This window comes from Papaver somniferum, chromosome 7, assembly GCF_003573695.1.
Source record: "Papaver somniferum cultivar HN1 chromosome 7, ASM357369v1, whole genome shotgun sequence".
NCBI classification, from domain to species: Eukaryota; Viridiplantae; Streptophyta; class Magnoliopsida; order Ranunculales; family Papaveraceae; genus Papaver; species Papaver somniferum.
This window is the reverse complement of record NC_039364.1, coordinates 24,826,294-24,832,293: the sequence shown is the minus strand read 5'-3', so window position 1 is coordinate 24,832,293 and position 6,000 is coordinate 24,826,294.

The following is a 6,000-nucleotide window of genomic DNA, read 5'->3' as shown; positions in this document are numbered from 1 at the left end:
TATTTGTATTGTTACGCATTTTAGGTTGTACATATGTGTGCTGTCACGATTGTACATCGTATTATAACGGGTCATCAAAATGATTAAGTAGTTATTGTTAGAGCACTGCTCGGTCGAACTCGCAATCATTTTTATCTCAAGCTTGTTTGTCAAGTTTAGTTGCCAAAACTATAAGTCTTGATTTCAAGTATATTTATAGCCAAGTCTCGGATTAAGATAGTAAATGTAGTTGAGCTTTAGACTCAACAGCGTTCATCGAATGAAGACGAACAACTACTCAAGGAAACTTGTGGAACTTCATCAACAAAAGGTATGTGGAGACTTGAACTCATCTATCACTCAAAAGTCTATCTACTCTATCTCCTATTTGAGACAAAAAAGTCGTATTGCTATATAGACTTCAATTATACACATTTGGTATTTTGAGCCGAGTTTATCTCGCTTATCTTTTTCTTGAAATATGTGTTGGTAAGATTTCGCTTTAACCAAGTTCATCTTTTATTCTTATCGCAAGTCAAAAAATGATCATGTGAAAATCGCCTTGTAACATCTTACATGATTTTTGTGAGACAGTCATTTGATGTAGACTCGGAATGTTTCACATTGATCATTCGATCACTTGAAAATTGCTTTGAAGCTAATAGTTTGTGTGAGACAAGTCCGGTAACATGTAACCATGTTTGGATATAAGCATAGTGTGTATTCAGATTTGTATAAAGTCCAAAACCGGGAACCATAGTATGCGTACCCGTACGCGTACTGGTTGGTTGTTGGAAGTCCGGGAGCTAAGTATGCGTACCCGTACGCGTACTGGCGAAAGTACAAGTCCCATGAATTTCTGTAGGAGTTTGAAAGGTGAAATGGGATGTGTACGCATACTGGCGTCACCAAACTCAGTCCGGCTACTTAGGTATGCGTACCTGTTTGCATACTTAAGTAGGTTACATTCTAAAATCGGTTTGTTCATGAACTAATACATTTATATATTAAGGAATGCAATCTTTTCATAACCGTGGATATAATGTTCATGAAATGATTCGAGTGAATCAAAATCGATTTTGCTTCAGTTGTGTCTTCTATACTTCTATGAGAATATAAACAATTGAACAACTCTCTAACTAGTTTCATTTGAGTCATTTGAATTAGTTATGATAAAGATGAATAAGGTTGATATGAAAGAGCTCATATGGTTAACCTTTGGTTAACTATTGTTGAACCAACTAAATATACACGTTTAGGTACGGTTACCTTTATCTAAATGACGGTACATTTCATTTGTGTATAACAAGCTAAGTTCGATCTAATGGTTGAAAGATATTAGCTTATATCTAATCAGGTTTTCATCTAACGGTGAATATTGAATGCTTTGTTACCAAGGTAGCATTGATTGCAAACCCTGATTTGGAGACTATATAAAGGAGAACTATAACAACTGGAAAACCTAATCCCCACACCTCTTGTGTTGTACTAGTTGCGACTAGAGTCGATTCTCCTTTAACCTTAAGTTTTTCACGAAACCATGTAAGTTAACGACTTAAATAATTCATTGGGATTGTGAAGCCAGACCCAACTATTTCTCTGTAGTTGCGTGTTCTGATCTTGATGTTTTCTATCGTGATTGAGTACTATCTTCTTTAAGATTTGCTTGAGATTTATTCTCCGATAGGCAAGATTGAAAAGTAGTCACAAACATCTTTGTTTCATCGTTTGTGATTCCACAATATCTTGTTTTGTTAATCGATTAAGATTATTGTGAGGTGATTGATAATACTAGGTTGTTCTTCGGGAATATAAGTCTGGTTTATCAATTGGTTCATGTTCACCTTGATTTATCAAAAGACGGAACAAAACTCGTAGGTATATCTGTGGGAGACAGATTTATCTATTCAATAGAATTTTTTGTGTGATACAGATTTGTTGGGTATTAGAAACTCTTAGTTGTGGGTGAGATTTGCTAAGGGAATCAAGTGCACAGAATCCGGCGTTGTTCAAGAGGCGTAAGAAACGCAATTGTACCTTAATCAGTGTGAGATTGATTAGGGATCAACTACATACCAGTCTGAAGTTAACTTCGTAGCAGGCTAGTGTCTGTAGCGGATTAATACAGTGTGGTGTACAAATATGGACTAGGTCTCGGGGTTTTTCTGCATTTGCGGTTTCCTCTTTAAGAAAACTTCTGGTGTCTGTGTTATTTCTTTTTCGCATTATATTTTGTTATATAATTGAAATATCACAGGTTGTGCGTTGAATCGATCAATTGGTAAATCCAACCTTTGGTTGTTGATTGAAATTGATTGATCCTTGAACATTGGTTTTTGGTACCGTTCAAGTTATTTCTCTTATATTCAATCGGGCTCACAAATTCCCATTTGTTTGATTGCGGATTGAATTGAGAAATTGAGATACAATCATACAACTCTTTGATATACTTTTCTTAAGATTGAGTCTGACTGTCTAGTTGATTCTCTTAAAAGTATATTGGAGTTTTTCCATACAGATTGCTAAGCGAAATATTAGGTGTGGTTGTTAGACCTCCGCTTTTTCAATTGGTATTAGAGAAGTCAAACATGTTTAAGACCTTATAAGTCTGTGTTTGTAGCAATCTTATTTTATGGACGAGTTTATCTCTAATAACGTACAGTTCAGAAATTACCAGATGTTATTTAAAGTTTGGATTCACCTGAGAGAAATGTCACATGTAGGTCAATATCTAAACATTTTCTTGATGCAAAAACTGTTGATAACTGGGAATCACGCCTAGAAGAACAATTGGATGAACTTTTTGATGAAGGTGACTCAGATATTGATAGAGATGTTAATGAGGAAGTCTCAGAGTATGTTAAGTTTTTGGATTTGTTGAAAATAAAGAAGATTACAATTTCTCATGTCAGACCTCTTCTGACTCCTCTCTGTCGAGAAAACAAGAAATTGAAAAGGATATACAGAGGTCTTTATGGTTGGAATCGCACTTGCGAATCGATCCTCAAAGATTCCAAGGAAAACCTGAGTAGAAAGTAACTTGAATGTGATAATATTTATCAAAAATATTTTTTGTAGGAAGAGAAACTTGCAGAAACTGGAGCAAGGATTAACTTCCAGCAAGCAAGTTTTGACGACAGAGAAAGCGCTTATCTCGCTCGAGAAAAACGCCTTGAGGCTGATTTAGCTGTTGCTCTTGATAAATAAAGATGTTGGAAGATGACTTGAAAAAGTTTAATACTAGTTCAAGAAAATTAACCACTATGCTAGGAGCAAGTAAAAATCATTGTGATACACGAGGATTTGGCTATAAGGGAATAGATGCTCCAAGTATTAACAAAGAGGTAAAATTTGTCAAGGCTAGTGATTATTCTCAATAAAAGGTTTCCACGGATGGTAAAAGTGAAATACCTTCACCGGCAGTTAAAGTTCGAAAGAGCAATGTATATCAACCTCCAAATTCAGTACATACAGATCGAGGTAAGAACATTCCTTATGTTTTCCATTGTTGAGGAAATAAAGGTCACCTGGAAAGGAGATGTCGTTTTCGTATAAGGAATGAGAAACTTCATGATGTTCTTGTTTGGGCATCACAAGAAGTTGTGAAAACAATATCATATGCTAAGGCTAATCCCCTTAACATTAAAGGTTGTAACTTTCCAACCTTTAGGAAAAAAAATCATTGCTGTGATAAACCTAGATTTGCCTATAAACGTCATACGAAGCCTTTTCACAATCTTAATGGTTATCAAAAGGATAACTTCGTAAAGACGAAGACAAGATCCGATGGTCCCAATTGGAGAAAGATGAACTTGCAAAAGAATAGTTAATCAAATTTTCTTTCGAGAAATCTTGAAGAGAGTAATGGGAAGAAGGTTCCGGTTATTTCTAAACGCACTCATAAGTGGGTTCCAAAGGAAGTCAATGATGCTTTGAGTGTGAAAATGAATGATCTCCCAGAAAATTTCATGATTATGGAGAAGGCAATATCCATGATGTTGGAACTTAAAGAGTTCTTTGGAAATATGGATTTGGATGTGAAAGGTTCTAAAATCTATCTCTTTCATGATAATCCAAAAGCGAAACAGAATAATCCAAAAACTATAGATGGTGAAAAGTCCATAATTGCGGAAAAGTATGTTTCAGTCACTTGTGGTGAGCAATACATTGTTCACCTCCACACAACTTGATTGTGTTGCATCCTCACCAAGGAATTCCTTGCTATGTATACGGTGATGGAAGCACGAGAATTGGGGCACACATATTGTGTCTGGTATGATTTTGAATCTTTGGTAATGTCGTAGAATTCATTGGATTCTTCTAAAAAGGTATGTCTATAAACTTGAGAAATATTTGTGTTTTTATTTATTTGCTTAGAGTATTTATAATGATCCATGTACCTTGCTTATCTTTCATTTCTACCTAACTTGATTTGTGTTTAAGGTTCTTAAATGTTTAGGTTTGAAAATAGTAGTTCGGGATGTTTGGACTTCATGGTACACATACCAGGTATGCATACCATCATTTAAAATCAAAATCCAGGGATTTTAGTACGCAAACCCGCTTGCATACTGCTCCAGGTCACGAAAATTCGTTTGCAAATTGGTATGCATACTGGCCTGTAGACGTCGATTTTGGGTAAACTTGTTTTGGGCGTAACTTCTTCGTTCGAACTCGGAATGACCTCATTCTTTTTGCATTCTCTTCCTATTTGAATTTTATACAAAATGGTGATGAGAAGTCCTGAATTTGGATGAGTTAATATTGGTCTTTGTCCCGACTCATGTTTTTGAGTGTTTTGCTCCGTTTCATCGCACTTGTTCCACTTATCTTAGACTTGGGCACTTGGATTCTTGGAGTACTTCTCTTCTAAGCTCATTTGTAGCTTTTGGAAGATGATTTTGCAGTATTTCATCTTATTGGTTTTATATATTGTAAATAATATTATGGGATAAGTGTGTTTGAGACCGTGAACTATGATTGTCCTATATATGTCAAAAGTTAAGTCTATCATATGTCATTATGAAAATATTGATAAAAGATTGAATGAACTTTTGACAACAAAATTTAAGTATATTATGTCATTATGCAAATATAGATGGAAGATAGGATGAACTTTTGTTTACAAAGATTAAGTCTATTATATGTCTCTATGCAGTGATGAAAGATAGAACGAATTTTTGTTTATTATGCAGTATTGGTCTTCCCTGATCCACATCTTTGTGTAAATACTGTGCGGCTCCGTAAGTTTTCTTATGTGAGCATTTCCGATTAAATTAATCATGGGTTCTCTTGTGGTTAATTTGTTAGAGCATAGCTCGGTTAAACACGACAATCGTTGGTATGTCAAGTTTGGTTGTCATATTTTAGTGAATCAAAACTCATTTAAAGAGTCGCATGAGTATTTACTAGAGTCAACTTCGTATAGGTTAGCTAAAAAGTTACTAGGATATGATACTTATAAGTATTACGTGAAGACTTGAAGAATGTGAAAAAGTAAAGAGCTACATCAACGATATCATCCTTCCTCTTGAGGTTAGTAATATTTGACGTGAACTGTTTCATTCCTAATGTATCTTTCAAGTCGTGCATATTGAAAACATAACTGCGGAGCTGTGAATGATTATACTCTAGTTAGACATAGTATTAAGGAATTACAATACGAAGTATAACGTCTATCTTGTGAACTTCGTATATAAGACATCGACATAATCGTATGAATGCTATTGTGATTATGTATGGGTATGGGTGAAGATTTCGTCCTAGGAAACAATGTTTTACATTTGTATAAAAGAAGTACAATTCATAAACTTGTTTTGTGAATCAAAAAGGAAGTCGCTAGGCTTATTGGTATTGTTATTCATTGCAAATCTTTGGATTACCAACATGTGTGTTTAGTATAACCGCTCATAACTTGTTTATGTATCTTGGTAAAACTATTCACAATGCCTGACTTTTGTATTTGTATGACTTTTATTAGTGAAAGTCAGTAATCACCTGAGATGGTATGATCGATATATT